Genomic DNA, 11,638 nt, shown 5'->3' with positions numbered 1-11,638 from the left:
ACACTGAGCACACTGCACGCTGTACGTGTGCTTGTGTATTTCAGACCTAGGCTCGAAGTAGAAATAGCGAAAAGACTGTAGGTTGCAAAGAAAACAGACCGCCAGCAGCGTTGCCTCCAGTCCCAGTCAACACCGAAACACACTGCTCACACCGCGCCCTCTGCGAGAGCTTGTGTATTTCAGACCGCCTCCAGGCAGGCTCAAAGTAGAAACAGCAAAAAGACTAGGTTGCAAAGAAAACAGACGGCCAGCAGCGTTGCCTCTAGTCCAAGTCAACACTTAAACACACTGCACACACCATGAGGGGATTTGCCGTCGTTACTGCCACTGGGCCAAAGGGCTTTATTGGCTGATAGGGCGCCTGGTTTACCTCCAACATTTAGCTGAAGGTAACCCAGTTGCCCCACCGGCACTCCTGTAGTCGGGCGGTCCGGTAAAGTGCCGGTATCCTCGGATACCGACACTTTTTTACCGGACTGCCCGACTCGGAATGAGGCCCATTGTATGGTTTGTTTTTCCGCAGTACATTTGTTATACTGTTTACACAATTAACTTGTTAATGTTTGGCACACTTTTCATTTTTGTTGTATACTTACCGCTAGTTTGTTGAGTTGCTACTAACTGTAGATGGGTTTGTTTTTGGTTGCTAACACAGTTGGTATTTCATACCAAACACAGTTAAATTGTTTTCTGATAACATTATGCATGTTTTTGAAGTTGTTTGTCTTTGATTTGTTTTTTTGGATGGGGATTAAAATGTGAAGGATCGTAGTGTAAAATTTGTATTTCTTTGTCTCTCTTAAATAAATCACGTTTCAACGGGAAAGTTCAAAATGCCCCTCTCCTAGCAGAAAACCAAATTGACAATGCTTAACCCCAACAGTAACGTGACAAAGCAGATGCTGCTGGGCACGTTCCTATTCCTTAAGTCAATTATCGTTTGATAGCGTTGGATCATTTTCACTGTATACGGCTGGATGGGAGTTGCCGCTTAAAAATTAAAAAAAAGAGGCTGACTAGAGTGAGGGTGCTAAGAAGAACAAGGAAAAGGGGGAGCAACTTTGTTGTGTACCACAATCAAGGGTGTCTCTAGAAATCATTATTGGATGGCGGTGACACAACAAAAAGAGGGAGGGTACCCGAACCACACAATCCATGTGCAACTAATGAAATGTTGTCATATATACTTTATTTCGTGCAGAAATTACCATAGTTTACAAATTCCACGAGTGAGCTAATAAACCAATGTTGCCTGTTTTTGCTCTATGTGTCGTAAATCTCCCCCCGTCTTACCTGGGATCGCTTCTTGCTCTGTTCTGCGGGAGGATTCCTCTTGAGGACGGATCGGGTCTTGTATAGGCTCGCTCGAGTCTCGTCCGGCTCCAGAGCATGTTCAGAGTTCCAGGAAGGTCGCAGTTCCAGGATGTCCAGGAAGAAAGTAGCGGTCGCTAGGGTTGAGGATTCCGGGAGCAGATTTAGAGGGAAAAGGTGGAAGGAAGGAAGAAGGGACCAGGAAACTAGGAATAGTGGATTTGCCGAACAGCACACACACGTCTAGTCACTACCTAATGATAGCGTTGAGACGCGCGGAGCAGCGCGGAGCCGCGGGGGCGTGGCCAATTTATAGAATGTGCCGTGTCCGACATAAAGGCTGGTGCGAGGCAAGTCACTTGGCATGGCCATGTTGGGAGTAACAAGGAATATAAGACCTGTCGCGATAAGGACCAGGAAGTCCAGAAAGGGCAAGTTCTATTGGTCATGACAGCATGCCTCCTCCGAAAACCTGTTCCACCAGGTTTGCCCGCGTGTATGAGATGGAATCTTCTAAGCAATCGAGGGGTATTTAGGTTAGAAACTGGTTCCCAGGTTCTCTCGCTAGGAGGATATCCTTTCCATTCAACCAGGTATTGAAGTCAACCCCGTTTATACCTGGAATCGCATATTCTGGACACTTCATATTCCAGTTGATTGTCCACAATCACAGGACTGGGTCTGCAGGTTTTCTGGGTGGATCGGATGTAGGGTTTCAATAGAGAAGTGTGAAAGACTGGGTGTATGCTCTTCCAGGAGTCTGGTAGCTTATGCCGGAATGAGACAGGATTGATGATTTCCTTTATGGAAAATGGTCCATAGTACCGGGGGGATAATTTGTTTGGCCGTAGATGTCGTGGTAATAGTTTCGAGGACAACCAGACTTGATCACCAACAGAATAAGAAGGCGCTGGTCTTCTTTAAGAGTCTGCATAACGCTTAGTGCGTGTCTGGGCCTCTTCCAATTGTTCCTTGGTTTCCTTGTGTATGTTGATGAGAGTCTCAATCCATGAGTCGAGAGTAGGTACTGGTGTGGGATGTGGAAGAACAGAAGGTAAAACGGACGGGTGAAAACCTTGACTGCAATAGAAAGGGCTGACCTTGACTGCTGAGTGATCGGAATTGTTGTAGGCAAACTCGGCCAAGGGCATAAGGAGAGACCAGTCATCCTGAACCTTGGTGGCAAAACAACGGAGATATTGCTCTAGAGTCTGGTTTACACGTTCCGTGGCTCCGTTGGTTTGTGGGTGATAACCTGATGAGAGAGCGTGTTGGATCCCTAGAATACGACACAGATGTTTCCAGAATTGTGAGACGTATTGAGGTCCTCGGTCCGATATGATCTTGGAAGGAAGTCCATGAAGACGGAAAATGTGTTCCAGGAAGATTCCAGCAAGTTCTGAGGAGGATGGTAGTTTATACAGAGGCGTAAAATGAGCCATATGAGTGAACAAGTCTATGGTTACCATGATGGTCGTGTATCCTCGGGAAGGTGGTCATTCCACAATGAAGTCTGTAGTAATGAATTCCCATGGTCTTGTTGGCAGTGATGGTTGCAGTAGAAGACCCGCCGGTCTCTTGTTATCATGTTTGTTTTGACTGCAGACAGCACAAGCTTTAATGTACTGCTGTATGTCGGTCTTCATTCCAGGCCACCAAACCTGTCTTTGTATAAGACGGAGGGTGTTAGTTATGCCTCGATGTCCGGAGTGAAGGGTATCATGGCAGAGGTTTATCATTCTTTGTTGTAATTTCTGTTTAGGAATGACCAGTGCATTGTCCTTGAATAAATATCCTTCCTTAACTCTTAGGTTCCATGGATTCTTTCTTGAAATATCCTTCCAGAGGTCAGAGGACTGGGTTTGCACTCGGATTTCTTCCAGGAGGTTGACTGCTTGAGCTACAAAGATCGTGTGGGGAAACATCTTAGGATAGGCCTTGTCTTCAGTGGTTACATAGTCAGGACGTCGAGATAAGGCGTCAGCAATCATGTTTTGTGATCCGGGAACATGAGTGATTTGATATTTGGTACTGGGCAAAGAAGTAGCCCAACGCGCCTGACAACTGTTCCTGCACTCCAACTACTGTAGAATTTGAAGATTCCGATGGTCCGTGCGGACCTGAACTGGATATCTAGCACCCAGAAGTAGATGTCGCCATTCAGTGACAGCTTGGCGGATGGCTAACAGTTCCTTTTCCAGGACGGAATAGTGTGTCTCACTGGGAGTCAGGGTTCGTGAGAGGTAAGCAATGGGGTGTTCCAGTTTATCCTCAAGTACCTGTTTCATGACCGCTCCTATGGCGTAGTTAGAGGCATCCGTTTCCACTAGGAATGGGCGATTTATGTCGGGTTGGGCCAGGATGGGGGCTTGCGTGAACTCTGTCTTCAATCGTTGGAATTCTTTATCTTGCGGTAAAGGGGGTGTCTTTCTTCAAAAGAGCAACGATCGGCTGAACAATCTCAGAAAAGGTAGAAATGAACTTCCGGTAGAAGTTGGCAAGCCCCAGGAAGGACTGAACTTGTTTCACAGATGTGGGAGCGGGCCAAGCCAGTATGGCTTTTACCTTTGAAGGGTCCATACCAATTCCTTCTGGGCTAAGGATGAATCCTAGGTAGTGAACAGAAGTAACGTGAAACAAGCATTTTTCGGGTTTAGCTAAAAGTTTGTGTTCACGGAGTCGTTGTAATACTGCCTTTACATGTTCTTCATGCTTTAGAGGATCCTTGGAAAAGATCAATATGTCATCCAGATAGACAATGACGAAGAGGAATAACATGTCAGAAAACACCCTGTCCATAAAACTTTGAAAGACTGCGGGAGCATTAGCTAGTCCAAAGGGCATGACTAGATATTCATAGTGACCAAAGGGTGTTCTAAAGGCTGTTTTCCATTCGTCTCCTTCCCGGACACGGATTAAATGGTAGGCATCCCAGATATCCAACTTCGTGAATATTACGGCGCCTCTCACAGCTTCCAGGATATCCGAGATCAGGGGCAGTGGGTACCGATCTTTGAGGGTGCACTGATTTAAGCCACGATAGTCGAGGCAAGGTCTGAGTTCCTTGGTGTCCTTCTTGGGAACGAAGAACAACGAAGCACCCGCTGGAGATTTTGACGGTCTTATGGTGCCGTTTTCAAGATTGGTGTGCAGGTATTCTCGGAGGGCCTTTTTCTCAGGTTCAGAAAGAATTAACATTCTGCCGAAGGGAATCACTGCTGAGGGATTTGTATCTATGGCACAGTCTTCAGGTCTGTGAGGGGGTAAGGCCTGGACTATGGTAGTTGAAAATACATCAGCATATCCCTGATAGGCCTCTGGGACTTGTATGATATTGGAAACCATGAGTGGTGTTTTCTGGTCTTTTAGTGGTTCTTTAGGAGATGTCGAGGAGGGATCCAGGGATAGACAGTTGGACATCTCTGAGAAAAGTTGAATTAGAAGTGTTCCCAATTGCATTCAGAAACTGCGCCCAATAGCCTCTCTGAGAAAAGTTGAATTAGAAGTGTTCCCAATTGCATTCAGAAACTGCGCCCAATAGCCTCTCTGAGAAAAGTTGAATTAGAAGTGTTCCCAATTGCATTCAGAAACTGCGCCCAATAGCCTCTCTGAGAAAAGTTGAATCTGATGTGTAAATGATTGCCTTTTGAAGCTGCGCCCAATAGCCTCCCTGAGAAAAGTTGAATTAGAAGTGTTCCCAATTGCATTCAGAAACTGCACCCAACAGCCTCTCTGAGAAAAGTTGAATTAGAAGTGTTCCCAATTGCATTCAGAAACTACGCCCAACAGCCTCTCTGAGAAAAGTTGAATCTGATGTGTAAATGATTGCTTTTTGAAGCTGCGCCCAATAGCCTCCCTGAGAAAAGTTGAATCTAGAAGTCTTCCCAATTGCATTCAGAAACTGCGCCCAATAGCCTCTCTGAGAAAAGTTGAATCTGATGTGTACATGATTACATTTTTGAAACTGCGCCCAATAGCCTCCCCGTGAAAAGTTGAATTAGAAGTGTTCCCAATTGCTTTCAGAAACTGCGCCCAACAGCCTCTCTGAGAAAAGTTGAATCCGATGTGTACATGATTACATTTTGAAGTTGCGCCCAACAGCCTCTCTGAGAAAAGTTGAATCTGATCTGTAAATGATTGCTTTTTGAAGCTACGCCCAATAGCCTCTCTGAGAAAAGTTGAATCTGATGTATACATGATTACATTTTGAAGTTGCGCCCATTAACCTCTCTGAGAAAAGCTGAATTTGATGAGTTCATGATTGCATTTGAAGTTACGCCCAATAGCCTCTCTGAGAAAGTTGAATCTGATGTGTACATGATTGCATTTAGAAGTTGCGCCCAATAGCCTCTCTGAGAATTGCTGAATTTAGAAGCGTACACGATTGCTCTTAGAAGTTACGCCCAATAGCCTCTCTAAGAAAGTTGAATTAGAAGTGTCATAATTGCACCCAGACATTTTTCCCAACTGCATTTGAAGCTGCGCCCAATAACCTCTCTGAGAAAGGTTGAATCTGACGTGTACATGATTGCATTTTGAAGTCGTGCCCAATAGCCTCCCTGGGAAAAGTTGTATTAGAAGTGTTCCTAACTGCATCTACAAGTGCTCCCAATTGCATCTAGAATCTGCGCCCAATAGCCTCTCTGAGAAAAGCTGAATTAGAAGTATACATAATTGCATTTAGAAGTTGCGCCCAAATAGCCTGTCTGAAAAAGTTAAACTATAAATGTCCTAACTGCATCTACAAGTGCATTTAAAATCTGCGCCCAATCGCCTCTCTGAGAAAGTTGAACTTGGAAGTGTACATAATTGCATTTAGTAGTTGCGTCCAATAACCTGTCTGAAAAAGTTGAATTATATGTATCCCTAACTGCATCTACAAGTGTTCCCAATCGCATCTTGAAGCTGCGCACAATAACCCCTCTAAGAAAAGTTCAACTTAGAAGTGTACATGATTTCATTTAGAAGTTGCGCCCAATAGCCTCTCTGAGAAAGTTGAATCTAGAAGTGTACATGATTGCTTTCAGAAGTTGCGCCCATTAGCCTCTGTGAGAAAAGCTGAATCTAGAAGTGTTCTAAACTGCATTTAGAAACTGCGCCCAATAGCCTCTCTGAGAAAAGTTGAATCTAGACGTGTACATGATTGCTTTTAGAAGTTGCGCCCAATAACCTCTCTAAGAAAAGTTGAATTTAGAAGTGTACACGATTGCTTTTAGAAGTTGCACCCAATAGCCTCTCTAAGAAAGTTGCATTAGAAGGTCCTAACTGCACCTAGATGTCTCTCGCAATCGCATCTTGAAACTGCGCCCAATAGCCTCTCTGAGAAAAGTTGAATTAGAAGTGTTCCTAATTGCACCCTGAAGTTTCTCCCAATTGCATTTAAAAGTTGTGCCCAATAGCCTCTCTGGGAAAAGTTGAATTAGAAGTGTTCCTAACTGCATCTAGAAGTGTTCCAAACTACATTTATAAACTGCGCCCATTAGCCTCTATGATAAGTGGAAATTAGAAGTGTACTTGACTGCACTTAGAAGTTGCGCCCAATAGCCTGAAAAAGTTGAATTTGAAGTAATCCCAATTACATCTAGAAGCTGCTCCCAACAGCTCTCTAAGAAAAGTTGCATTAGAAGTATTCCCAATTGTATCCAGAAAGCACCAAATAAGTCGTCGATCAGTTGAACCCGAAAGTCTCCCAAAAAAGCGTTAATCATCAACCCTTGAACTACAATCAGAAACCCTCCTAAATCAACCCAAAGCTCGCACCGATCATGAGTGCAGTCACTCCCCCCACTCCTGTCAGAAATGACTCCCGTAGACCACCTCCATTCTCCGATCCGCCTTCCCTCCCGCCCCCCCTTCCCATATCAGCCCACCCTCGTCCGCAATCCTTGCCACCACCCTCTCCAAACACCAAGCCAGGGGTGCACGATGGCGAGCAACACACCCTAAGACCACGCATCCCATGAACCCCACCGCCGACCTGCCAGCAGTGCCCACTGTGCCCACTCCCGCCCTCCTTACTATCATATCTAGCACACCCGACCCTCCATTCGCCCAACTCCCTCCTTGCCCCCATACCCCTACCACTTTCACCGGCCGACTGCACCATTTCCCATCCCTAAAAACTGCACGCCTTGCACTAGCAAGAACCGAAGCCGCTTCCCTCTCCCCCTCTGACCCCCCTACCCTCTCTCACACACCAGTTGCAGCAAAGAAACTAAAGAGGAAACGTTCCTGGTCCCCCTCAACCTCTCAGCTCTCGTCGCCTCCCCTATCTCGACCCTGCACCTCTCTCCCACACTCTCCTCCTTCCCCCGTGGCCTCTCCTTTCCTGAAACCCCTCTCCCTCGATTTCTCCCCGACTGCAACTGAAACTCCCAACCGCCCACCCCCCTTCCTCAAATCCCCCACCCTGAACCCGATCAACCTATCACAAGCAACCACCCAACCACGCCCGAAGCCTAAATACTTCTTTGCTCGCCCACTTTTCCCTAGCATCACCAACCTTAACCCCCTCCCTCCAGCCTCTCCGCCCCCCCCACCCAAGCACCAAACCCAACCCTGCCTGCAGATGTAAACTGTATCCTTTTTAACGCGCGATCTGTAGCTAAAAACAGACACTGCATCTTTGACTTCCTCACCTCTGTCAAACCGGACCTAGTTTTCATCACTGAAACCTGGTTCTCTGATGACTTCGGCCCAATCGCTAATGAAGCCTTTCCACCTGACTATTGCCTCATCCCACTGAACCGTCCATCCAGAGGAGGGGGGATAGCATTCGTCTTCAAATCTCACTTCCGTGCCACAATCATGGACAACCAAACCTCCATTCCATCCTGTGAATCGCTCCTCGTTAAACTATCCCTCTCCCCGTCGCTCTCACACAGCTTCCTAATAATCTACAGGCCTCCTGGCTACGATAGACATTTCACAAACAACCTTTGTGACTCCATCGCCTCCCTCCAAATCAATCATCCCAACCTCACCCTCCTTGGAGACTTCAACATATGGCTCGACAACCCCACCAACCCTATGACCCACGCCCTGGTTGACGGTCTAGATGCAATTAACCTCCAACCCCACATAAACGGCCCGACTCACTTTAAAGGACACACTCTCGATGCCATCTTTAGCTCCAATACCCTGATTCACCTAAAACCCCCCACCCCGATCATCTGGTCCGATCATTTTATACTCTCGTTCACCATCCACTCTCCCAGCCCCCTTCCCATACGCACATCTAAGCCTCCGAACCTACGCAAGTGCTGGAAAAAACTAAAAATCACCCCAGACCTAGCCGAGGCACTCCTCCAGTCTCGACCACCTACCTACCGTCCCCACAACCATCTAACGCCTGAAGCCTTTGACTCATGGCTCAATGCATCTCTGACACGACTCACTCCCCTGTGCAAACCATCATCGCGCCTTGGCCCTTTTCCCAGATGGTTCACTCCTGAGTTAAAAACCACTAAACAGCATTACAAATACCTTGAACGCAATTGGCGGAAAGAGAAAACCCAAGAGAGCAAGACCACCTTGGCCCGACAATTGTATCAGTACAAGGCCGAAATCCGGAAAGCAAAAAAAGCCCACTACAACACCCGAATCCTAAACTCCAAAAACCCAAGCAAAGAACTCCACAAATCATCTCAGAATTCACCAATCCAGCTTGTAACACAACCATCCCGACCCCGTCACAATCACTGTGTGATTCACTCTCCCTCCACTTTTACACCACGGCTATTGAAAGGACTAAAACTCTAAACACCAAATTGGCTCTCCTACAACCAACTGACACTCCACCGCCCGCACCGGCCAGCCCCTCACCTGCGACCTCAACGCAACCAACGTTCGAATCCTTTAGTCCATTATCACCAGAGCAATTTCTCAAACTTCTATCTGCCCGCAAACCATCTGGATCACCACTAGACCCTTGCCCAGCCAAAACTCTTAAAGGAATTTTTGCCTCCACCTGCGCAGGGGAGCACGCAAGATCTATCATAAACGACTCCCTTTCCTCCGGTATATTTCCCGAGGCATTCAAAATGGTATACGTCAAACCTCTAATAAAAAAATCTTCGCTCGACCCTCTCGAGGTCAAAAACTACCGCCCAATCTCAAACACCAGGTTCCTTGCCAAACTCATTGACCGAACCGTCTACTCCCAACTAAATGCCTTTGTCGAAGCCAATAACCTCCTAGACCCTGCTCAATCAGGTTTCAGATCACGTCACGGAACCGAAACCACCCTAACGTCGATCTGGGATGACCTCAAAATGACAGCAGACGCCGCAGGATGCGCAGCACTAATCCTCCTTGACCTATCCGCTGCCTTTGACACGATCAATCACTCAATCCTCCTAGACCGCCTCCACTCCCTAGGAATCCGTGGAACCGCTCTTAAATGGATAGCCTCTTTCCTCAAAGACAGGCACCAAATAACTACACTCTCCGGCTTTACCTCCCAAGCTCGACCAGTCGACACGGGAGTCCCTCAAGGAGCATGTCTATCTGCCCTGCTGTTCAATCTCTACCTGACCACCCTCCCGCCAATAATTTGCTCACACAACATCATATGTTACAACTACGCCGACGACACCCAACTAATCATAAAATTCCTGAACTCGAAACCCAACTCCCGACCCGACCTGGCAGCCTGCCTCCTTAACATTGACCGCTGGATGACCCAAAGCCACCTCCTCCTAAACCCCGCCAAAACAGAAATCATGGTGTGCGGCAACTCCGATCTTCTTCCGCACCCTCTTCCCTGGCCACCCGCCATGGGCAACTCACCGACACCCTCCAACACAGTGAAAAATCTTGGATGCACCCTAGACTCCGGCCTAACACTCTCGCGCCAAGTCAATAATGTCTCAAAATCCTGCCACTACCACCTTAAAACCCTTAGGCGCATCTTTCCATACCTCTCATTTCCGAACAGAGTCTGTGCCGTCCAATCAATCGTTATATCCAGACTGGACTACGGAAACCCCCTATACCTCGGAATCCATGCCTTCCAGCTGAATAAACTCCAAAGAGCACAAAACGCGGCAGCCAAAATGCTACTTGCGCTAGGTCCAAGAGACCACGTATCCCCAGCCCTCAAGACACTGCACTGGCTTCCAGTAGCCCGTAGGGTGGCTTTCAAAACCTTATGCCTCACCCATCGAGCACTGCATAAAACTGGACCTCAATATCTTCAAGAAAAACTAATACCATATCATCCCTCTCGCACCCTAAGATCAAGCTCAGCCGGCCTCCTAACTATTCCTAAGACAAACTCAATCAGGATAGGCGGAACATCATTCTCAGCCCAAGCTCCAACCCTGTGGAACTCGCTCCCACCCCACATCCGCCTAACTGAGGACTTAACGTCCTTCCGCAAACTACTGAAAACCTGGCTCTTCCCCTAAAACCAACCGGCTTCCAAACTAGCACCATCACACCGACCTATCGAGGGGAAGAGTGTTGAGGGCGGATGTGTGTTGAGGGCGGATGTGTGTTGAGGGCGGATGTGTGTTGAGGGCGGATGAGTGTTGAGGGAGGATGAGTGTTGAGGACGGATGAGTGTTGAGGACGGATGAGTGTTGAGGACGGATGAGTGTTGAGGACGGATGAATGTCGAGGGCGGATGAGTGTCGAGGGTGGATGAATGTTGAGAACGAATGAGCGTTGAGAGCGGATGAGTGTTGAGAGCGGATGAGTGTTGGGAGCGGACGAGTGTTGAGAGCGGATGAGTGCTGAGGGCGGACGAGTGTGGAGGGCGGACGAGTGTGGAGGGCGGACGAGTGTGGAGGGCGGACGAGTGTTGAGGGCGGACGAGTGTTGAGGGCGAATGCGTGTTGAGGGCGCATGAGTGTTGAGGGCGCATGAGTATTGAGGGCGCATGAGTATTGAGGACGGATGAATGTGGAGGACGGCCGGGTGTGGAGGGCGGCCGGGTGTGGAGGGCGGCCGGGTGTGGAGGGCAGCCGGGTGTGGAGGGCGGCCGGGTGTAGAGGGCGGCCGGGTGTGGAGGGCGGCCGGATGTGCAGGGCGGCCGGGTGTAGAGAGCGGCCTGGTGTGGAGGGCGGCCGGGTGTAGTGAGTGAAGACATGAGTGGAGAGAGGAGACGTGTGTGGAGAGAAGACGTGTGTGGAATGAAGACGTGTGTGGAATGAAGACGTGTATGGCGAGAGGACGTGTTGTGGCGAGAGGACGCGTTGTGACGAGAGGACGTGTGTGGCGAGAAGACGTGTGTGGCGAGAGGACGTGTGTGGCGAGAGGACGTGTGTGGCGACAGGACGTGTGTGGCGACAGGACGTGTGTGGCGAGAGGACGTGTGTGGCGA

The sequence above is a fragment of the Ambystoma mexicanum genome, chromosome 9 (assembly GCF_040938575.1).
Source record: "Ambystoma mexicanum isolate Mex_15411 chromosome 9, UKY_AmexF1_1, whole genome shotgun sequence".
Lineage (NCBI taxonomy): Eukaryota > Metazoa > Chordata > Amphibia > Caudata > Ambystomatidae > Ambystoma > Ambystoma mexicanum.
Note: the sequence above shows the minus strand (reverse complement) of the source record.